A 25,787-nucleotide genomic window follows, 5' to 3' on the forward strand; every position below is an offset into this window, starting at 1 on the left:
ACTTTCTTTCAGTAACAAAGAAATACTATCAACTTTAGCTAATTATGACACAATATTAATTAGCACACGAACTTTAAAGTGAATTTGCAAGCGGCTAGGTCTTTTTAGAAGAAAAAATCAGTCCAATTTGTGCGATGTAGGCTACTCGCTTTTGTCCAACATGAAATGACTACCAGAGGACAAATGCAAGGTTATCGCTGGCTTCACCCAAATGCACTCTGGCACTTGGACAGCTATGATAAATTAAAACCGTACGGCATTGCCATTAATGGCCTGTAATGTAATGAATTTATTCTCAAGATTGTATTTCGACTTTTTTTCTCGAAATTTAATGAGTTTAATCTCGCAATATAATGACTTTAATCTCGAGATGATTTTATTTTTTTATTATTGCTTGGCCCTAATCCTCTTCCGTAATATGGAGACAAATCCTGGAAAAACTTAATTTCTTTGCGAATGAAAACAGAAAGACAGGAACATTTTGAAGTGAACTAATCCTTAAAATGTCCTGAAACCTCAGAAGTGACTGATCTGGAATCCACTAGATAGGGAACAACTCTGTGCACAACGTGTAGGACCCTCAGGAGATTCGACTCACAAATGATGCCAACAGAGTCAAACAAGACAAATCAAACTGGCTTTTATTGTTTGATGCTCTGTGATTTTGTGGTCCGCGTATAGCTTCATCTCCGAGTTTCTGTCTGATGTCAAGAAGGAAAAGACAACCGTAAGCATTGTATGAGTGAGTGTGTGTGTGTGTGTTTTGTTGGGCTTATATTTTAGTATACGATTTTTTGTCTTGACCTCATCGTCAGCGTGGATGTCAATGGCATTCTCAGACCTGTTAATAAAGTTGTGTTTTTCAGATCCAAGCGTTTCATTTTCCACATTAGGCTGGTTTTAAATTCGCCGTATGCAAAATGAGCTCAGCTCTCAATGTGAACTCAAACAGGCCTGGCTGATGGATTATAAACAGTTATTCCACGCTGACTTGTGAAAGCCATTAGGTGCTGTTTTCTGGGCCGATGAGTGACAGATGACTGTTACGGGCCACCAGGAACGTCTGGAAAAACCGGTGTGGAGACAAAAATCCACATTTACTTGAAGCTACTAAAACTATGAGTGCATGGCACACGACTGAGGAAAATTAAGCCAAAATGTAGTGTTACCTGTTTAAACAAGGTGTTCTGTAATACCTGGAGATTTCAATTCGGACATCTTTGCTCTCAGAGATCTTTCTGAGCCAATCACCTGAGCTGCAGAAGTCATGTGACCATGCTCCAGTGACGATGACTCTTCTTATAGTGTGCTGTTATTATGTTGCTTAGCTAATCCTATCAGACTCTAGCATGCAACAAAATATACACAACAAATACAAAAACACACATTTATGCATATTAAACCAAAATAAATTCAGGCTGGTCTTCTTGGATAGACAGTAAAGTGACAGAAAAATGATGCCAGACTATGACAACAAATCCAGGTTTGAGGTTTTTCTTGCCTTTTTTTTTATTTAATAAAAGATACAATACTTAATAATTCTGTTAAGTGACTCGAATGAGAGTGGATTTTAACACACTGCATACTTTGCCTTCTGCTCTAATGTTCTCCGTTTATTTGCTTTTGGTCAAAATCCGTCAATGGGACGTGGATGAAGACTGCAAAAAGTATTCTGTTGACCAGAGGCCCACAGCGGCCTGACCATCGAGTGCTTTCCCGTCAACGAAAGTAAAAATCATCGGTTTTACTTACGGTAACTTGATTGAATCCTGCTGTAAATTGTCGGACAGTAAGAAAGGAGGACAGTTTGGTTAATAACGGAGTTGTGCAGTTCTCCCTGGATACAAAAGATAATAAACTTAAATTGCATTTAGGGTAATTAGGCCTGGAAGGCATATGCTATTACAGACACATCTCCAGGGCTAAATCACAGAGAAACGCTATTAATCTGAGCGATGCAAGGAAAAAATCTAATTCAGCATGGACCTACGTCAGGTTAATAGTAGTTTAGAGACCACAGCTAGAGGTAATTCTTCACTTTTTCAAAGAAATATACTATGTTTTATTACAAGAATGTTTTGGAAGTTAATGTGGGAAAGCAAGCTTGTTTGAGTAACAAAATAAAGCCGCACTGGAACGATGCAGTACCCAGAGCTGCCAGCAGACGTCGCCGGAGCTCAAAGTTACATTGTTCTTGTTTTTTCTATTATCACGTTCTTGTGCACATAATTGAAACAGCAGGCTGTGAATGAGAAAATGCAGTTGTCAGGCCGTTTATCTGCAGTATATTAGATACCAAACACACACAAGCACACAACTAATAGCCTACCAATAATCCAGTGAGTAGGATCTACGTATAGCTTCATCTGAGCTTCTGTCTGATGTCTACTGACTGCAAGAAGGAAAAGACAACTGTTAGCATTGTATGAATGTCATCTCAGGAGATCCCTAGAATAATAAATGATAGGCATTAAGCTTGATAATAAAAATCGATTCTTCCAAAAAATAGGCAACCAGACATGCATTAGCTATGACTTAACATTTTTATGCTTGTAAAGCGTTACCATATCAATACATATTGAATATTAGCACCAAACACTCTCATGAACATATCTTCACTTACAAAAATAGTAAACTAAACAATGATACCAAATAATAAACAACATGTACAAAACTACACAGTTCCATGAATTTGCAAATAGGTCAATATTATGGTAAATTTTGTTTTAGGTAAAGTATAAATGATAGTAAAGTATTTGCATAAATGATAAAAAAGTTTTTGTATTCACTTTTATACTCATAAAACAATGTGCATGCTAAGCAATGCATTGTTTAAAAAACATTATCAGACATTATCCACCAATTTTACAGACATTTCTGTTAACCCTAAAACACAATGCAATTAAGTGGAAAATTCAGAATACATGCAAAACACCCGCTCTTTCATGTACCTTCAATATTAATACAATACATTGTGCCCTATTTTTACAGATTATCTTTAATACAGTGTGCAAACTGCAAACAACACAATTGTCACATTTATCACATTTACTATGGTACCATAGTAAGTAAATAAATACCATGCAAAGTTCCTTTTGATGAATTTACATGAGATTTATGAATCCAGGCTGATTCATAATATCCGTAGCATAATACCTAGACTTGCTAGAAACTAGAAAAATATTATTAAAAATAAAAGTTTCACACTGTTAAAGAAACTGCTGGGGGTGGGGGGTGTTGGGGGCGGTATCTAGTGAAATATTTTATATTATGCATTTTATTTTCAAATTTGGTGATGGTCAGTGAGTTACTGAAACGATTGACAGTTTTATTGTCCACCAGCAGGTGGCGCGGTACCCTCACTAACCTGGCAGAGATCTTCATGCACATTGTAGTGCTGTGTGGAGCGTTCTTTTTTTCTCTCAGATTACGTCTGTCTCTCTCGTGTCAGGTTCTAGCGGGGCCCCTCGTCCCCAGAGACAGATTACATTCAAACGCACCATTCAGCGCAAACTTACCGGATCACGAGCAGCTTTCCCAAGCGCTCGCCAACTGCTGCACTGCAAACTGAAACTTGGTCACAGCGGCCGGATCGGTGGCAAACACCTGCACATCATTAGTCATTAGATTTGTTAGCGCTTTCGGCTCGGTTTGCACGCACCGGTGAAGGTGCACGAGAGAACTCGAGGAACCCGCTGATTGCGCGTGCGAGCGCGCACATCTCCTCCAATCGTGCCCTCTCGCAGTGACGAGAACAACGCCACGCTCTACACGCTCGGGGTTCAAAGTGCTGGTAATTAAAGCAGGCCTTTGCGTGTCGCCGTGCCGAGAAATCTTTTGTTTTAATTCGCTTTTAATCAGATAAGACAAGCTTCCGTGATGAGCCTTTGAAATGACACTCGGGAAAGCTAATGAACGACACAGAGAGCAAAGCAAATGGTGAATTAGGAAAACAAAGAGCTGATTATCATAAGAAAATAAGCTTTGTGCACTTAAAGGAACAGTTCACCCCAAAAATGAAAGAACTAAATAAAAATCTGTCATCATTTACTCACCCTGGTGTCGTTCCAAACCTGTGAAACACAACATTTCATACAATAAAAGAGCGTTTGATGTCCAAAAAGACCATAAAAGCACTTGTGCACTATATTTCAAGTTTTCTGAAGACACACGATAGCTTTGTGCACAAAGTCATTATTTGAAAGTTGGCCATTGAAGCTCTGAAATATGATTTATGCATATGCTTATTCAAGTTACTTAAGCTATGATACATTTCAATTTCATGGTTTTGAGATGTCAAACCATCTCAAATATATTAAACTTAAATATGGTGCATCAAGACCAAAACTGAATTTATTATTTGCTGAAAACCTTCTTTTTTGGTGTGGTTATCAAGTTCAGTTGTGTCATGATATGCAAGATGGCGCTATGGAGCCCATATAGGGACAATGAGAGGGGAAAAAAATGCATCCAGTGCTTTCATGTTCTCTTGCAAACGTTTTATTTCGCAAAACTTGCATTCGTTGCAAGCAAGTGCAACGTTTCTCAAGTTATGTGTACATTTTATGAGCAAACGGAAAGTTTTTTTGAGAAACGATTTGTCAGCAAATGCACCGTTTTTCAGGGGAACGCAAAAGATCTGGTAAACACAAAGTTTCACCGGTGAATGCAAACATCTTGCCAGCAATTGCAAATTTCTCCAGGAGACGCAAAAGGGTTTTTTTTTTTTTTTGTTTTTTTTTTGTTTTGTTTTGTTTTTTTTGCCCAAAATTTTTGATTTTTTTTTTTTTTTTTTTTTTTTTTGCTAGCGAATGCTCGGGAGAACGTAAAAGTTTCACGAGCAAACGCAACATTTCTTTGGGGATGCAAAAATTTTGCAAAGCAAATGCTAAGTTTCTCGGGGGAACACAAAAACATTTTGTGCAAACATTTGAGCAATTACACTGTTACTCAGGGAACGCAAAAGTTTTGAGAGCCAAGGCAATGTTTCTTGGGGGAACGTAAATATTTTGCAAGCAAATGCATTTTCTAAGGAAGTTTTAAAAGGAAATGTAAACGTTTTGCTAGCTAACGCAATGTTTCTCAGGAATTGCAAAAATTTTGCCTGCAAATGCAAAGTTTCTCAGAAATATGCAGTTTTGTTTATTTATTTTATTTATTTATTTATTTTTTGCTTAAAAATATACATAGAAAAGACAGTTTTGCAAGACAACATAAAAGTTTTGCTAGTGAACGCAAGTTTGTTAGTGAATGCAAAATTTCTTGAGGGAATCCAAAGTTTTGCGAGCGAACGTAACATTTCTTGAGGAAGTGCAAAGGTTTTGCCAGCAAATGCAAAAACACTGAAATATATTTTTCCATCACCATGTCCCCGTGAGTTGCGATCGTGATGTAGCACGTCATATTCGAATTGAAAATCTGTGTGAATGCGATTTGACAGCTGCAGTGGAAAATGTCAGTAAATAACGACTCCAAGAAATTTGGATCTCTTCCTCATACAAAGCATCTTATGACATCAGAAGATGTAGAGTGTCACATGGCCTATACTGACCAATCAGGATGGAAAAGAGGATTCTTCTGTTCATCCAACACAACTTAACCCTATGTGAGTTCGGACAGATCTGGTGAAGTTTCACTTGCCGAGTCTCTGCAAGCCGGCACATTTCATCTGATTGCGTGGGACGAGGCAGCTTTGAAAGCGAGTCGAGGGCCGGCCTCTGTGGGGAAGCAGGGCCTGAAGAAAGACATTCAAAGGTGTTTTAACAGTAATATATCCAGCACTCACCTCCATCCGTGCGATGTGGGTTTTGGATCAGCTGTGAGAGTGTTTATCATCACTCCAGCGGCGATGAAATCCAGATGTTGCATCTATACTGGGATGACCGGTGTGATTAAAGGAGAAACTTGACAGAGAAGAAATAAAGAGTGAGAGAGTCTAGTGAGAAAGATCAGATGATCTGTAAAAAGGCCACAAGGAGAATAAACATAAATGTACATTTATTTCTTAAAATGTGAAAATTATATGTATATAACTTTAAGTGTTAAAAATACAATGTCGTATTGTTTTTAAACATGCACTTATATTTATTTAAACTTTCATAAACATTAAAAAATATATATTTACGTTTAAAATAAGTATACAATATGTAAAATAAAAAAATACTTGCTGCCAGAGAGAATGATGCAAAATTGCTGTGCACACTTTATATAAATGGCTAAATTAGTGGTATTCTTGAGATCTAACACTGTATACTGTGTGATTAAACAAATGCTATTTTTAATATCCTGCATTTTACAAATCTAACGTGGCTCATCCAATCAGAAATAATATTTTAATGTATATAATTTAGCCTGGTTCTCTAATGAAGTTTATGATTAAGTAACACTACAGTGGTCATCTGATCCCAGATCAGAGCACAAACACAATTTAAGCCAGTCACATGACCGGCCAGCAGAGCCATGACGTCATCTCCCGTTCGTCACACCGGGCTGATCTAATTAGGCCCATCCATGAGCGTCTTTCTGGGTCATCAGGGCTGATCCTCGCTCTTCGTCTCTGAACACAACAGCCATGCAAGACACAAGCAGGTAAAAGCTCCCGGGGCGCGTGAGGACAGACGCCCTCCGTGAACTCAAGCTGGAGCAGCATGTTTGTTTATGAGTGACACCTGCGACTGCGGGATTTCTGAAGTACCTCTGATTGATCACATTACTTGGTGCGCAGCCAAAGAGCCAGACAGGACACATCACCTGTCTGTCTGTGATCCACTGGAAACACAGCTGTGCTGTCAGCTCAACACGACACTGAAATGATAATTAACATCCAAATGGAATGAATAAGTACATGCAAGAAAAAGAGGTCAGAGTTCTTAAAACTGGAACCAAATAAAATCTCAACTCCAGGCTGAAGGAAGTTTTTTTATTTTATATTTGAAGTTTTTCTATTACTTTATTGAACTCATGAATAGTGCTTAATATTTAACCTGATTACTTTATGCCAATGTAAAATAATAATGATAAACGGTTTGTACATTTTTACTTTTTTTAATATAAACAATATACAAATGCTTGCAAATAAACATTGTTGCATTAGGTTTTTATTGCAAATTTTTTTTATTGCATTGCATGTTCATTTACATTTCCAAATGTGTGTGTGTGTGTGTGTGTGTAGAGAGAGAAAGAGAGAGAGCAAGAGCGATACAGATAAATATATATCTAATGCACACACACATTTATAATTTATATTTATTTATATTTATAAATTACCGTAATAAATTAAAGCAATATTTTTAATACATTATACATGCACATCTACAGCTTCAGAATCATTCATAAACTCATACAAAACAAAATAAATGTGTAATGCATGTCAGTTTTGAATAAAGTTAAACTCTTAAATGTTAATTTCTACTTCAATACAATGTTGGCTGATAGATAGATAGATAGATAGATAGATAGATAGATAGATAGATAGATAGATAGATAGATAGATAGATAGATTTTTTTTTACAGAATTTATATATTAACTTATATATGACTTATGTATATAAGCATCATTGCATTAGCTAATTAACCTATTTGTTATTTATTATTTTACAAATGAGTACTCTCACAGAATTATAAATGTCGCTTTGACATATTCATAAACCGTCATACATGAATTTGACTGTGCATTGATTAACTCTATTTCTGAAGCGTTACCCAATATTCAGCGCGGTACATATTCTCGATAAGAGGATTTAGTCGGAGAGATGAAGATTCCTCTCAGTTTATATACATGCTAAGCGAAATAAGGACTTTACTAAAACATTACATGTTTTACACGGTGATTTTTCCTCGGAAGGCACGTGGAGATGTGCGCTGATGGAACAAACAGACGCGAAACTCCACATCCAAACGTCTCCCGTTCCAAATCGCTGTTATATCGTTCCGCATACAAACTTACTTTGCATTCCTAAATTCCAGTCGATGATTTTGACACTTCTCAAGTTGCTTTCCCTCTTCACATGTTTAAATCTAATGGTGGAAAGCAGGGCGTCTAGTGCGTAACCGCGCGTAATCAAAGAAGCGGCAGGACGCGCGAAGACGCACAACACAGATGCGATCAAATGAGTTCACGGAGTTTACTGTGGGATTCGGCTTTCTCTTTGTCCCACAGCACAAGAACCCTTCGTCAGGACGTCCTGAAGTTTACTGGAACGCTGAAGGAACTGGTTTAGAGACCGTGCACGGATCTCAAAGTCCCAAACACTGAACAGAACTACTAAAACGATCTCCTGGTGTGTTTTTAAGGTGAGTGTACCTGTTAAGTTTAATACTGCATTAAAAATGCTGTAGGATTCCTATAATTTAGAATCAATCCTAATTTCAGCATATTTTAGAATACGTTCAGTAGTACACAATGAGAAGATAATGATACTCACTGGAGAAAATGCCAGTGTGCAGCACATTTTTAATGATTTTAAAAACTGTTCTATCTCCAAATTGTAGCTTATTTGATCCCATTAGGATTTTTTCCATATTATGATACCTTTAGATAGTTTTATAGGATTTTTTGACTATGTATAGTATGTAAATACACACCAGCAGCATCAAGGCTTTAGATTGGAAACATAATTTAACATATTACATATAAATCAGTTTCAATAGAAAATACACATTTTTATGTAAATATTACAGGCTTAAAGTAAATCTATAATGCAGTCAGTGATTTTCAAATGAGCAAACTTCTCAATATATACCAATACATTACTGACAGATTGCTTTTTTTGTGGCTATACTAACAGTACTACATTTTAGCACAGGCCTTACAGTGTCCATGTGATGCATGTGAATTATGAAGATAATAAATTATAATAATGAGTGCATATTGTAATTTGGTAATGCAGTCAGTGTATTGTAGAAGAGCACAATCCTTAAATGCTCGTCATCAGACTGTCATCAGATAACTTTACATTACAGAATGGCAAAATAACTGTTAGGTAAATGTTAGGTTAAAAGAAAATGTTAGCCTGAATGCACTGTAAGTCGCTTTGGATAAAAGCATCTGCTAAATGCATAAATGCATAAATGTAAATGCAATTGATTTTATATGTAGTTTATTTTTAGCTCAGTATGTGTGTAAATAAATAGTAACATTAACACGGTTAAGTCTAATTTTCTAAAAACGCAACTTGTTTTCTGTAAAATATGCAACATTTTATTATGTTTCAGTTTGTGCATATATTATACAGTTTGGTATTTAATATTACATTAGTGTCCTTTTATTTAAGATTCACTGAATTTTCTTCACAAGGAAAACTGAACACTTAATGCTTAATATGCAAATTTATTTCTAATAAATTAAAAACCTGACTAAACATTTGATTGCGTCAGATATCATGTCATATTAAATACCATACTGTTTTCTTTTCTTTTCTTTTTTTAGTGCAGTGGTCACATTTCATTATTTTACACTTATTCTAATAACTGTAAACTTAAGTAATATGATTGTTGTAGCATCACTATAATATTTAAATGATAATTATTTATGCAACTTGTACAGTTATGTGGAATGTGCTTTCTCACGTAGTTTGATGAACCTAGTAAGTATCTGCCAGACAGCTTCTGCTCGCCACAGTGAGCCCATGAAAGTGACTGAAGCAAAAGTGCTAGTTTTGTGGGGTTTGACTGTGGTTTGGTGGTTTTGGCAGCACGCTTGACTCCTCTATATCATCTTTGTCACCGTGGTTTGAATGTGGTGCCATATCGCTGCTGTAAAAGCTTCTATTAGTGCATCACTAAAGCATCCTGGGTAACTTGTTTTGGTCCTCGTGGCTGTAGAAAACTCAGTGATGGTGCATTGGTTGTAGAGTCTTATTTGTAATAATCAGAATTTGCCACACTAACTTTAGGTCAAATATGGACTAACCCAAATATTGGGTTAAATTGTTTTATTAATTTTTTAACCAAAAAGTTGGATTGAAACAACCCAGCCTTTTTAAGCATGCATATAGTAATTTTTGAATAATCATAATTGGTTTTAAATCTTAATTTTAATAGAACATTTATCTGTCTCATTTCAAGAAGGCATTAAAAAAAACAATAGAAATGTAATTTGAATGATGCTCCAAAGTCACAAAACCACAACTGCAATGACTAAATGCAAAATGCAAGCTTTTCTAATGCAGTGCATTTCACAAGGTCAAGTCATCTTTACAGAAAACAGCGCGTGCAGGGAGAGATCTGGCATCGCCCTTGTGTCCAAAACATTTCAGTTTAATTCCTCTACAGTAAAACAACCTCAGGACAGTTGGACAGAAGTTGGGGCCGCTGCGAGAGCGCGAGAGTCACGCAGCACGCGCGATCTGTTAAATACAGTGGAGTCACGCGCACTCGCGCAGCTGTTAGCGCGCTCGCGCTGGATAGTCACAGGAGCTGAGGAGAAAAGACTCTCTTTCATTGACCTCGGTACGTGTGAGTTTTCGTCGGTTTGTTTACCTCTCTCGCTTCTTTTGACTCGTCTGCAGTTGACCCAGTTCTGCTTGTGCGCGCGCGCGCGCGTCCGTCCCCTCCTCCAGAGCGCGGCGAGAGTTCATCTGAGGACAGGGAAGTGCTTTCTTTTCCAGCGTGAATCATGAAGGAAAAATGAACCCCTGGAACTAGTTGCCCCTTTCATTTTGGCATGTTCCTCCCCTTTGCTTTATTGTCTATTTTGGCTGAACTTGCAGTTCTTCCCTGAGCTGCCAAGAAAACTTCAAGTGCTTTAAAGATACAGCGAGCGAAATCTAGAAAGCAAATGAAAATAAATCTTGTTAGGCTTCGGCCATTTCTTCCTGTTTGGTTGTGAATTGGGTCAGAACATCCCTAAAAGTGTCCCGTGCGGGATTTAGACCTCACTGAGGGCTCTAACAGTTTGAAGAGGTCCTTTCTCTGTGCTCTGTGCCGCCTACAAAGATCATTTACAGCCTGATCTCATTAGTATTCAGAGCTAAATGCGAACAGTGAGGTACTTTTGGACAGAGACTTAAAAGTAAAACGTCAATGTAAACTCTTTTACATTACATAACGAGCAACTTTAGAGACATAACAGTGTTGTTATTGTTAACTAATTAGACATCGTTTACATTAAATGAACGAAATGTTGCCGTAGCTAAAATAGAATACTTGAAGTACTAAAACGTTAAAGTACTAAAAGTACTAATAAAATATACATGCACATAGCTTAAAATATGCAAATAAACGCTAATTCAAAATATCAATAAATTCTATAAGAGTTTAATAAAATAATACTACTGAGACATGCAAATGTTTATGAATATTTTGAGGTTTGTATGGGTTTCTTTGGTTGATTTATAAATAATAATAAATGAGGTTCGTTATATATATATATATATATATATATATATATATATATATATATATATATATATATATATATTGTTAATGCTTTACTTAAAAATTCACACATCAACATCATTGTTGCCAAAATTGCATTGATTCTAGCAGGTTTAGTAAGTAAACACATGTGAGGTTTGGTTTTGTAACTAAACACAGCATTTTGCTTATATTTGATAGTTTTTTTTTTTTGGAAGTTTTTTTATTATAAATATGAATGCATTTGCTATTAAAAAAAGGCCTTGAATCGTGTTTCCATTATTTACTGACGAGAGTCCTGGTTTGTATTCAACCATTGAATTATTGAGAATCTATGTCTCTAAAGGTGTTCAGAACTCAAAATGTTCATATTAGATGCTATGAATATGTAAATATTGTGTATTCCGTTGTGTGTACATTTCTACATATGAATATGAATGAAATCCCCCTGGAATTGGTATGAGGAGTTGATTAAACCAATGAAACGAACACTAAAGACAAACGCCAGCATCGATATCTTCTGCTAAAAAATGTTTGCTTTGCATACTGTGGATGGTACAATCAAGTAGAGCCCTCCAGAAAATATTCAAATCATGAACACATATCTCTGTTTAATTTCAGTCTGTGATTTGTGTGTTTGAATGCAGTCTGTTAAATTCAGAATCACACACATGATGAGGTCAAGCGTTTTAGCTTGAAGGGCCAAAACAAAGTCTTAATATATTCACTGGTGCTGCCTCGATCCATGTTGTTACAGCTCTAAAGCGTGAAACTTTAGCCATTTTTAGAAAAAGAACCAAGCCGGGTGGCCAAAGACAACAGTTAAGCACCTTCGGTTGAGTCATGCTTGGCCATTTGAAACATCTGCCGTGCTGTTTTGTAGCCGAACTTGAGTGGAGCTCTTCCCTGTCGTCCTGATGGTTTCCCCAGCGGTGAAAGACAAGAGTCGGCCGCCGGTTTTGATTGAAGAGCACCACTCTCAGGTAGCAGCTGGCTGAGTTAGGACAGACTCGGGAATGGCAAACGGCCTAATTAGAATGAATTACCTTGCTGCTGGCGTTCCTCGAGCCTGTGGAACTGGCATGCAGACTTCCTATTGGCTGGCATTTGAGCGGGTGCGGATGGTAACGGATATTTTGATTGGTGTGTTGGTGATGCATCTCTGACTGCAGTGCTTAGTGAAAAGCACCATTGCGGTTGCATCCATTTCAGACAGAATATAGGCACTTTTGTCTGTGCCAGTGGTGGAAAACAGCTTTCATTTCAACAACAGTCCATTTTATTCCTTTTGATTCCCTGCATGCATTTGGTTGCTCAAAGAGTAGAGCGTTGCGTGAATTGATAACATACCTTCAATGCAATGCAATGTAAGTCATTTAGAATAAAAGCGTCTGGCAAATGCATCAGTGTAATGTAAAATATACACTAGGGCTTTACGATTAATCGCAGTAAAGCCGAAAGCATGTTATGGCTTGGTGTGATTTAATTAAATTAATAAATGTGTGTGTTTCAGAGTAAAATGTGGCACTGTGTTTATTTACACGTGAACAGCTTATTATGCACCATTGTTAGGTTTGCAGTAAATGCTGCAAAATAATGCAATTTTTTTTTTTTCTGAATTACTTAATTATTTTATTATACGGTGAAATATTGCAGCAGTAATATTTCTTTTTTTTTTAGTGTAGTAATTTTTATATTTTTATTATTATTATTATTATTATTATTATAACAACTCACTGAATCATCATAATATTTGGCAATTTTTTATTATTATTATTATTATTATTTATTTTTTTTTTTTTTTTTTTATTAATTATTATTTATTATTAATATTTATTATTTTTTTTTTTAGTTTTGGCCAAATTGTGCAGCTCTGTAGTAATTATTTTATATTTTTTATTATTTTTATTTATTATTGATGTTTTTGATAATTTTTGTTTTTTTTTGTAGTATTTGTAAAATTGTGAATATCTGTAATTTTTTTTTTTTTGTGAATTCTTGTATTATTTTTTTTTTTTTTTTTTTAATGAATTTGTTGCATTAGCTTAATTTCCAGTCTTTTGGAATTGTATGTGAATTCAGCTTACATTTCTTGAGTAAACACTCATTTTGTGCATTTTGAGCAGGATGCAATCTTGAGATTTGTCTTTCAAAGTTTAACTACACTTTTAATTTGACATGTCAGCTTAAAACCACATGGTTCAGGGCTCAAGATACTAAAAACGTTAGCTGTGTCGTGTCTGTGTGAATGACTAAAAGTGTTTCAATAAAAGCATGAATTATAATACATTATATCTTGGGTTAAGAATGTAAAAAGTGTCCGTTTTCATTTAATTTCTGCAGATATAGTCTTGATTGTCTGCCCATCTCACTTCACTTGCTAAGATTTGTCTATCTGTTCATGCACATGAATGCAACGACGAATGACAAACGAGTGCCTTCTGCTAGCTGCTAAAAACGCCATGTAACCTCAGAGGCTCGATGTAGAGCACATTAATGCCCTCTCTGCTGAAATAGAGTGGCTAATTTCATGCTACACTCCCTGCTTTGTCATTTTAATCACCCTCGATGTTTTATTTTTTCTCCGGGATCATTTAGAGACTGTCTATTTCTCCCATAGTGCCACATTATTAGCGGTTAGCTTCGATCCCAAACCCGTCCAGCAGTTCAGATTTCTATTTATAAGCTAACTGCTAATGGCAAAAACACTTGCTAACCTAATTTTATGAACACTTTTAATGGGCCAGAAGAAAGTTAAATCAGGAAAAGCCACTAAAGACAGGTCTTTGAAATGAAAGCTGAGCTATTCTGCAATAGGCTTTTGGCCGAGGACTTTTCTCTGTGCTGCTTCCATAAGCTAAATGCCAGAGGGAATTTGGATGGATCGCGGCCCAGAATCAACCGTTACGGCCTGGTTTCGTCGGAGGTGTGTTTGTGAGAGAATGGCTTTGATTTGGACAGTTGAGCTCAGCTCTTTTCTAGTACGTTTCTACATTGCATAGTGAATCGGTTCGTTCAGACAATGCACGTAGATTCATTAAATGACTCATTTGAGTCATTCATTTTTTAATTTTATTTTATTTTTAATTTTTATGGATAAATCTTGTTGTTTTGACTCAAATTTTGAACCTTTTAGTAAGATTTTACTTCGCATAGTGAATCGGTTTGTTCAGACAATGCACGTAGATTCATTAAATGGATCATTTGAGTCATTCATTTTTTTATTTAATTTTTATTTTTTGTGGATAAATCTTGTTGTTTGACTCAAATTTTGAACCTTTTAGTAAGATTCTACTTCGCTTAGTGAATCGGTTTGTTCAGAATCTTAATGAAGTGACTCAAAAACGATTCAAAGATTAATTCATGCATGTTCCAATTTTCGGTTCATTCAGACAGTGCATGTAAACATGTAAATGAACCGATACAAAAAATGATTCACAGATTGATTCGAGTCATGCATTTTACATTTTTGTTTTTGTAGATAAATCTTAATGTTAGTCACTGTTTTCGAATCAAAGATATTTTTGACAGAGTGATTCATTTGTTGCATTATGAGTAAATTAATTCAGCACTTTTTCAGATGATTTGAAATTTTCTAAAACGTTTCAACATCGTTTAGTGAATAGTTTGATTCATTCAGATGGTTCATGTAGATTCATAAAATGATTCACAGACTCATTTGAGTCATGCATTTTTTTTTTTTTTTTTTTTTTTTTAATAAATATTTTTCTTGTTTGACTCAAATTTTGAACTTTTTTAGTAAAATTCTACTTCGCTTAGTGAATCGGTTTGTTCAGATGATACATCTTAATGAAGTGACTCAAAAACGATTCACAGATTAATTGTCAATAAGTTTTTGACTCAAATATATATTTTTACAGGGTAATTTATTAGTTGTGTTATATGTAGCACTTTTTCAAATGAACATTTTTATTAAGTTTCTATAACACAGAGAATCAGTTCGGTTGGTGCATGTATATTCATAAAACGATTCACAGATTCTTTTTTTGTAGATAAATCTTGCTGTTGTTCAACTCAGATACATTATTTTTGATAGGGTGATTTATTAGTTCTATTATGAGTAATTTTAGCTCTTTAAAATTTCTAGCAAGTTTCTGCATCGCTTAGTGAATCGGTTCGTTCAGATGGTGCATCTTCTTACATTTATTTTGTTTTATTTTTTATAGATGAATCTTTTTTTTTTTTTTTTTTTACTGTTTTTTTAATATTTTAATAGGGTGATTTCAATAGTTCTATTATGTGTAAATTGAGCACCTTTTAAAATGAATTGAACTTTTCTAGTAAGATTCACTAAGTGATGTCTCTTAGTGAATCGGTTCGTTCAGACCGTGAATATTAATGAACCGATTCCATAAATGATTCACAGTTTGATTCGAGTCATACATTTTACATGTTTGCTATCGTATATAAATCTTGTTGTTTGTCACTGTTTTTGAACCAAATATGTGTTTGATAGGATGATTCATTAGTCATATTATGTGTGAATGAATCAAGCACTTTCATTAGAACTTTTCTAGTAAGTGTGAGTCGGTTCATTTAGTCATGAACTGATTCAATAAACGATTCACAGATTAATTTGAGTCATGCATTTTCATTACTTTTTTGTAGATCAATCTTGTTGTTTGTCACTGTTTTCAAATCAAATATATTTTATATGATGTATTCTCATGTGTAAATAAGTAAGTTTCTGCCTTGATTAGTGAATTGGTTTGTTCGGATGGTACATCTAAATGAACTAATTCAAGTCATGGATTTTAATTATTATTATTATTATTTTTTGTAGTAAATCGTGCTTTTTGTGTTTGACTAAAGTATATTTTTGATTGGGATGATTCATTAGTTCTGTTATGCTTCTGCATTGCATTTGTTCAGTTGGTTGTAACATTTGTTGTAACATATTTGTTGATTCAAATATATTTTCGATATGATGATTCATTAGTTGCATTATGTGAAAACGAATCCAATAAAATCAAGTAAACTTTTCTAGTAGGTTACACATTGCTAGATGAATCATTAATCAATCAAAAAGTCATGCATTTCAAAGAGTCATGCATTTTACTTTTTTTTTGTAGATAAATGTTTGTCTCCATTTTTTTTTTTTTTTATTATTTTTTTTTTTGATGTTTTGTTTGTTTAGTTGCTGTTTAAGTGGATTCATTACTTTTTCAAATGACCTCTTCTTGTAAATTTCTCACTTAGTGAATCGGTTCATTGAGTCGATGCATCTAACATATTGATTCAAATAGGATTGTATTTCGTGTAAATAAGCAGCTTCTCCAACGCTGATATCAATGGACTTCAAGGGCCTCCAGTGTCTTGAAATGACTGTAGGATGGCGATGTGGAAGCGTTGAAGGCGGCAGATTTGCAGAAGCCATTATAACTCCTTGTGTGTGAGAGAAAAGACATTTAGATTAAACTCAGCAGTTTAGATTTCCATCACAGGAGGGCTATTCGGCATCAGATATACGCTTCACATGTGGATCTATTTATACTGAACAGTGCACTGTAAATTGTAGGGTCACATTTATGGGCTTTCGATCCGGGAATGAAAATAAACTAGAAATTACGTCTGTTTCATTAATTGACGGATTAAATGAATCGTACATGCATTAAACCGAGGGCTTTAATGTATAATCAGTAAAGTGGATTGTTATAAGACGGTCTCGAATGACGTCCAGTCAGCCCTTTTCGCCTGAAACTGGATTCCCGGTCGTTCTGCTGGGATGATTCAGTCGTGGTGATGTTCGTCATGAGTGTTTTGTTGCCGCTCTGAAGATTTGGTGGCAGGGTTTAGTGTGACTCATGAGCTGTGCTGAGTGAGAGCGCTGAGATCTCGACGGTCGGCCCTTCATTTGCACGTTTATGCCATTAATGTGGATTTCTGAACGATTCTGAACGATGTAGGGCTTTTGCTCTGGGCTCTTGTGACGCACGACAGGTTGATGGGTTTTTCGGCACGTCTGATTTGATTTTTCATAACAGTTTGGCTACTGTAATATAATGAAATCTTGCCTTTAAAAGTCATTTGACTTGTTTCTCTTACAGAAATCATATAAATAGCAGGTGACATGTAAAATGTGTGAATATGATACATATTTAAAGCAGATATTTACAGTCATAGATGGATTGATATAGATGTGATTCATAATGTAGCTTGTTGCTTTTTATATTTGGTTAATAAATAATTAATACAAAGTAAAATATATATATAAAAAATATTATGAAATCTTGCCTTTAAAAGTAATTTGACTTGTTTCTCTTATAGTAGGATATTTGACAGGTACATATTTCCAAATGTAAATATAGATACAATATATATTTAAAGCATATATATATATATATAAATTATGAAATATATGCAATTATGAAATCTTGTGTTTTAAAGTAATGTGATTTGATTTCCTTATAGAAATATGATATATGCGGTAATACATAAATAATAAAATAATATAATATAATAAAAATATAATATAATAGAGTGCATGGACATTTAAATTAAAATTTCTAACAACATGATAATGTAAAAAAATATATTTAAACTAAATAAATTTATATGGTTTATATATATATATATATATATATATATCATGCACACACACACATGCACACACACACACTCACACACACACACACATTTAAATTAAAATAGGAAAACTATAAAAAAAAACAAAGTGATCATAAAAAATGTCAATGTTAAATATATGATTTTCACTTATAAAAAGTCCCCTTTGTGCATTTGATTATTACAATTAATTTCGATATTATTATCATCACAGTATTACAGAAATATCACAAACCAATTTAAAATGTGGCCTACTTAAATTTATTAAATTCTAATACTTGTTTGTGAGGAAATAAGCATATTTGTAACATAAATATTTTTGGAAATATATTCTGCACAAATTGTTGTATGTCAGTGAAATCTACATATGATAATATACAGTAGCCTATATATGTATTTTATCCATTCTCTGCTATGAATCACACATGTGTATGTGTTCTCGGATCAGCTCAGATATACTGATGGTTGACCTCTGACCTCTGAGCTGTTAGTGCTGCTCGTGTGGGTTACAGGGGTCACTGTGTGTGTGTGTGTGTGTGTGTGTGTGTGTGTGTGTGTGTGTGTTTGAGGTGTCTCTGTACTGTCTACAGCTGCTGTGTGTCTTGTGTTACAGACACTATGCATGTGAATGAAAGGCTGTGTATATTTACTGCAGAGCATGCACTGATTTACCTCCTGACCCAGACGGCACCTGTCTGTCGTCCGAGCGAAGGACGCGTCCGTGGACTCGCTGACCCGCGTGCCCGGTGCGAGCGAGCGTTTGGTTCACTGGACACGGATCAAGGTCAGTCCTGGAATCCGTGAACGCTAATGCCAGCTTCGCCTTGATAATGATCCATCAATGACAATGTTTAATATCTGTCTGGAAAACCGTTGGTTAAAGGTTAATTCCACTTTCTTGTGCTTTCGACTTTTATTTATTCATGTTTGGTGCGTGTTTCTCATTTCGCCAGAGATGAGCTTCACATGACAGCAAGTGTGACATGTGCAAAATGTCTTTAAACTCATTTTTTTAAGTAGCTAAGGGGTTAAACAGAATGAAAGAAAAATAATTGATGCAGTGGTGAATTATTTGTGGTGTGTTTTATCCTTAATTTTTGTCAAATAAAATAAAAAAAATGAGTGGATTTATTTTTTATTTTTAATATATTTTATTTATTTTTTATTTTATTATATTAATTAAATTGTTACATCATTTGAATATTTAATATTACATTAAATAATATTAAATATTATTATTTTTTATCATAGACAGCAGTGACCAGTTACATCTAAAGTAGTGTATTTTATCCTAGTCATAATAAAAATAAAAAATAAAAATGAGATCTCTTTATAAAATTTTCATTTTTATATTTTTATATATTAAATAAATATTTAATCAATTATAGTGCTTAATGTAAAAAGAAAAAAAAAACTTTAATATATATATATTAAATCATATTAAATCATATATTTTTTCTTCTAGAAATGATTAAGATTAATTTGAGATGTTTGACGTGTTGCTCAGTTGTTGTGTTTGCGTCTGTTTTAACAAAAGTGGCCAGTTAATAAAGTATTGTCTAAATTATCATTAAGAATTATTAATATTTAATAAAAATATATTATAAATTTTTTATATTATAAAAAAAATTAAACGCATTACATTTAATATTTAAAATATTATTATTTTAATATATAATAGTATAATAACTAATGATTGTTTTTACCATTTTCAGAGAAGATTTTGTTCATAGACGTCTCAGAGACCTTTTTTTTTTCTATATTTATTTCTGGCAAAATGTCTTTCAACATCTTCTTTTAACGTTTCCAAATAGTTCCCATTGGCAACTCTAGTATTAATAATGCAGCATGTTAGAAACAACTCAGAAAATGCATAAATCTAGTTCTATTTTTCTATTTTGTAGTTTTGCCAGAGAAGAGCAGATAGCCTTGAAGTAAATCTTGTCTGTTATATTTTTGGAGACGAACATATTTTTCTGAACATGTGAGCAGCTCTGATTTACTGACAGCCAGAGCTCAGATGTGTTCCCAGTTCATCCATCAGGTGGCGCTGCTGTTTTTTTTATTTAAGAGAAGTGCTGCTGCTGATAATAAGAATAATAAGTATGTCTGAATGCACTTTTTTTTTTTTCTGATTAATAATCATATAATGTTGTTAGTTTTTTATGTTTTATTGTTTTTTGTATTTTTTATTATTGCTGAATGAGTTTGTAAATGTAATATTTAGAGGTGGACAATATGAATAAAATTACATCTTAATTTTTTTTAACTTATCAACATTTATTTATTTATTTATTTATTGTTCAGTTAAAGCAACTAGCAACCTATCAGCCATTGTTGCCAAGTAGAAGTAAAGCAGTACAGATCTATTTAAATTATGATCTGTTTAATTAATAATATTTTTGATGGTTTGTTTTTCAAGAATGAAATGCAATCATTTTCATTTATAAGTATTATATATATATTCAAACATTTTTGAGTGACAATGTTAACAATTTTTAATTAAAATCAGAGATGCAATTAAAACATTTTTATAAACCCTTACTAGGACTGTGAAAGTAGTCTAAAGCAACTGTACTTATGAAAATTAATAACAAAATAAAAAGCACATGACAAAAAAATATTTAATTTTTATAATTTATAATCATTTTAAATATATGTGAATATTCTGTAATTATTACTGTTATCTGAAACTATAAAAAAGTTGTATTTATTAAAATAAATCTGAAAAAAATATATAAATGTAAATTAAATAAATTAAATATAAATATTAGATGAAAAACTTAAACTAAAAAATAGTAATGTTGCCTTGGCAACTAACTGATAACTGAAGTAAGCACTAAAATTATTAACTGGAAATAACAAAAACTTAAAGTGAAATAAAAATAAATTAAACCTAAATAGTAATATGTGACACTGGACAACAAAACTTAAGTCGCTGGGGTATATTTGCAGCATTAGCCAAAAATACATTGAATGGGTCAAAATTATAGATTTTTCTTTTATGCCAAAAATCATTAGTATATTAAATAAAGATCATGTTCCATGAAGATATTTAGTAAATCTCCTACTGTAAATATATCAAAACTTCATTTTTGATTAGTAATATGCATTGCTAAGAACTTCATTTGAACAACTTTAAAGATGATTTTCTCAATATTTAGATTTTTTTTTTTTTTGAACTTTATTTTTGATGATTTTCAAATAGTTGTATCTCAGACAAATATTGTCCTCCTAACAAACCACACATCAATGGAGAGATTATTCATTCAGCTGATGATGATGCATAAATCTCAATTTCAAAAAATTTACACTTAAGACTGGTTTTGTGCTCCAGGGTCACATATTTAAAAACAAGAAAATCTAATAAATATTAAAATTACTAAAAATTACACTAAATAGAAAATATACAATTAAGCAGTGAACTGGACATGACCAGAGAAATATAAAGAACAGGTCCAAATGTTTCACACCAAAAATAACTTGCTCTCCTCGTATGCTGTGATTTATTCCCACAGATCAGCGAATCAGTGAATAACCACTTCAATCTGAGTCTCATCCTCAAATAAAGCTGTCATATGAATATTTTGGACACTTTAATAGTAGTTTCTTTCAGTTTTTTTTAATGCTTATGGAAGCTGTGGTCACTATAAACTGTTAAAAGCTGTGTAATAACGCCGTACAGGTTTGTGACGGACATGAGGGTGAATAAATTACATTTTTGTGTGAACTGTTCCTTTAAGAAGCCACTTAGAAATGTTTCAGTGATGATATCACAGCACTCCGACACGTTTGTAAGTGATTAAACGACTGAAATATCGGCAATCTGTATGTTTAGTTTACTGTGTTTGGCATTAGAGCAAAACAAATGCGTCGAAAGACAAACAGAAGGCGAAGGAGGAAAGGAGACGGCGGTCCTTCTTGTGTCGCAACAGTTAACTCTCAGAGCTGGACACAGCTGGGCTTTCGCCAGGCATTCTGGGACTTTTGGCTGTTTGACAAACTGCCTGCGAAGGGACCTGAAATACTTGGTTACGCTGGACGACTGTCAACTAACTCCAGCGGACAATGAGACGCACTTCAGGTCTGTTTTTAGTCCGTTCAGCTGAAAGTGTTTAATAAAAGCTCAAATCTACGTGTTTAATCCGAGGTGATGTCTATATAACTATATTTAAACTTTATCAGCCTGCATGCATATAAAAATAAATCATCTTTTCCTTATTGTGCAAGAATAAACACATTTTCAAAGCACATTTTATTTCCATAATGTGATGTATTTACTGTATTCAGCAAGCTGTGGGATGCTTGATTTAATCCTTAAAGGAACAGTTCACCCAAAAATGCAAATCTCCTGAACATTTACTCATCCTCAGGCCATTTGAGATGCAGATGAGTTTGTTTCTTCATCAGTTTTGGAGAAATTTAGTATTGCATCACTTGCTCACCAATGGATGTGAATGGGTGCCGTCAGAATGAGAGTCCAAACAGCTGATAAAGTAATCCACAGGTAATCAACAGCACTCCAGTCCATCAGTTAACATCTGGAGAAGACTCTCATTCTGACGGCACCCATTCACATGCACTGCTGAGCAAGTGATGCAATGCTACATTTCTCCAAATCTGATGAAGAAACAAACTCATCTACATCTTGGATTATCTACGAGTGAGTAAATGTTCAGGAGATTTGCATTTTTTGGGTGAACTGTTCCTTTAAGGATTAAATCAATCATCCCACAGCTTGCTGAATAAAGTAAATACATCACATTATGGAAATAAATAAAATGTGCTTTGAAAATGTGTTTATTTCTGCACAATAAGGAAAAGATGATTTATTTTTATATGCATGCAGGAAACTCATCTGCGTCTTGGATGATCTAAGAGTGAGTACATTTTGAGCAATTAAAATTTTGGGGTGAGCTATTCCTTTAAGGAACTGATGTGATGGTACAAAGTATGCATTGTCTAAAAATAAAAAGCAAGGATGTTTTTTTGAGGATTGTTGAGCAGATTGTACAGTCTTATCGCTGTGTTTGTGTCACTCTGGAACAGTTTTGTCTGTGATTTCTGTGCCGTCTTATTTCAATAGTGTTTAGGGTTTGTGTGAGTGAGTTTGGGTGATTTGCATTCAGTGCAGCCGCTAGAGTTTACAGGTCAATCCCAATTTTTTTTTTTTTTTTAAAAAGCATGTGCCAGGAGCTGATCTTTCTCTCTTTCTCACTTGTTTTTTTTATTTTTTTTTTATTATTATTATTCTATGCCTTTTTAGACACTTAATACACACATAAAAGGTCTGGAACTCATTGCATTACATAAAATATCAAAGCAAGTTACATTTATTGTACAGTAAAATGCACAAACATATTTGTCAAGCTAATCTTTTGACGGACATAAGTTTCTGAAATGCTGAAACAATACTCATGAATTTTGCAGTTTCACATTTTTGTGTCCCCAAAATGCATTTGGAGGCAAATAAAAATATCATTGTATTAAATATGTGCTTATTACAAGTCATTCATTAGAAAGATGCACAGGTACACTTTTAAAGCAAGTCATCTGATTAAAAAAAGTTTGTCTGGTGTGAAATGCTAAACCACAGTGAAAAATAATAATTCTTCCTCAGTATTTTTGTCTTGTTTTCTAGTACAAATATCTAAACATTCTTAAACCAAGAAACATTTACTTGGAGATGCTAAATAAGAAAAATGAATCAAAACTAAGTTTATTTTTACTGAAAACAAGACACACAAGTATCTGCCATTAGGTGTAAGAAAAATATAAACGTATTTCTCCTTTGAATTAAGTTTAAATTTTCCTGCCCTATTCACAGATTTTCTTTCACTTCTTTTAAGCATAAAATCACTTAATTATTTTTATTTTTTAGAACACAAAACCTAATATATTTAGTAATTGTGCATCTAAAGTAAATGCAAATCTCGATTTAAGAATATTTAGATATTTGTACTGGAAAACAAGATAACAATACAAGATACAAAAATATTTAAAATAAATATTTAAAAAAATATTTGTTGAAAATGAAGACAGTCATTATTGTGTGTGTGTTTGTGATTAGTGATAATTAATGTAATTCTCTATACCTGTGGTTACTTTGCTTACTTTTGCTTCAAACATCCACTAAAAACACCAGCTGACTGAGATATTGAGACTTTTTTTGACAGAAACGATAAAGGAATCTTTCTTTTGCGTCTAATGCCATGACATTCTGAAATATTGAAGTGTCTGGATGTGTTTTGGAGTCACTGTAGATGTTGCTGAAGCGTCTCCAGCGTCGTGTCGGTCGGGTGGTGATCTGTGCCAACTTCCTTCTCCCCGTGGCACAAGAGAAATCAAGCATCAGACACTCATGCATTGTGTGTTTAACGAGCTGTGTTCGTGTGTGTGTGTGTGTGTGTGTGTGTGTGTGTGTGTTCTGACATACATGTGCAGGTGAGAATGCATCAGTGCAGCTTATTCTAAAATTAAGATGTAGCTCAATTGAGGCTCACAGATCCAAAACTTACATTGAAGTTGACTTGAAACAGCATTTGTGGTTCCATATGAATGTGCTTTTAAAAAATAAGAGAAATTGAGAATGTATAAGCTGAAATAGCAAGTTATTGTATTTTGATTAAATATTATGACTTTTTTTTTATATGTGCACTGATGAATTATTCACAAAAAAAGGCCCATTCACACCAAGAATGATAACTACAATGATAAATATATTAGCAAGATGGATTCTGATTGGCTGTCAGTGATTTTATCATGCATCAGCTGGAAAAAAGTGACATTTCAAAAGTATCGTTCCTCTGTGTTGTTATTAATAACTGTAGTGCAGTTATTGTTAACTAAAACTATTACAAATGAAATGAAAGCTGAAATAAAACTATATATATATATATATATTCAGGAGAAAAGTTTGCTCCTGAAATTAGCTGGAGTAAATTGAATTTGAAGCACTAAAATTACTGGAAATAAATAATAAAACTGCCATGACAATAAATTAAACCTACTAAATAAAAAAAATAATAAAAAAAGCTAATGAAAACACACAAAAAACATGAATAAAACTGAAGAAAAAAACAATAAAATGACACTTTTTTTAACAAATTAAAATGAAAACTGATAATACAAAAAAGTAAGATGACTTGAATTTTGAAATACATTTTTTTATATTATGGATAAATACAGAAAAAAAAGTAATACAAATTACAAAAGTACATAAAATTACTAACAATGTAAAAAGATTATAACAACAACTGAAAATCAAAAAATAAAATCCAATTCAAAATATGATGAAAAAAATATAATAAAAATTGTATATGAATAACACACACAAACACACACACACAGAGAGAGATGTATATATATATTCAGTGTAACACAAAAACAAAAAAGTCCCAGCTGACAGGGAACGTCGTCCTAACTTTGGCTAATGTTCTGGCAAATTATAAACGAAGTTCTTCCAGTAAAATTAATAGAACAATAGAGCATGGATGTTTTTGTTAAATGTTACTGCTTGTTTCAGAATGTTCAGAGAACATTCAAAAGTAACATTCTAAAAATGATTAAATGGAAAGTTTCCTTTGACGTTCGTTTTTTTAAACTTTCCAAACCATGTTTGCAAAATAATAAAAAGGAAAGGTTCCTTTAAAGTTTGAATAACAAAGAAAAAGCTGTGGAATGATTGTTCTTTTTTTAATATTAAAAAAATAATAAAAATCACACCAATAATTTAGCATATTGTTGCTTCTAAAAACCTAATGGTAATGTTAATACAATTTTATTTTTACATTTGTGTGATAAACAGTTTTGATTACTAATTAGGTACTAGGTCCTGATGCAAAACC

General features: G+C 33.5%; 2 long non-coding RNA genes across 2 annotated transcripts in view; one reads left to right on the plus strand and one right to left on the minus strand.

Moving 5' to 3' along the window:
* Positions 1-806: 806 nt before the first annotated feature.
* LOC122135526 lies at positions 807-4,070 on the minus strand. Its single transcript, XR_006153571.1, has 4 exons — positions 3,519-4,070; positions 2,330-2,392; positions 1,170-2,242; positions 807-1,063 (listed from the first exon to the last, which is right to left on the minus strand). It is a non-coding gene; the product is annotated as an uncharacterized LOC122135526 (long non-coding RNA).
* A 3,884-nt stretch (positions 4,071-7,954) lies between these two features.
* Positions 7,955-25,787, plus strand: part of LOC122135525 — a 42,007-nt gene continuing 24,174 nt past the window's right edge. The window contains exon 1 of the long non-coding RNA XR_006153570.1: positions 7,955-8,292. This is a non-coding gene — a long non-coding RNA (uncharacterized LOC122135525). The remainder of the gene's footprint in view (positions 8,293-25,787) is intronic.

The sequence above is a fragment of the Cyprinus carpio genome, chromosome A25 (assembly GCF_018340385.1).
Source record: "Cyprinus carpio isolate SPL01 chromosome A25, ASM1834038v1, whole genome shotgun sequence".
Classification (NCBI taxonomy): domain Eukaryota; kingdom Metazoa; phylum Chordata; class Actinopteri; order Cypriniformes; family Cyprinidae; genus Cyprinus; species Cyprinus carpio.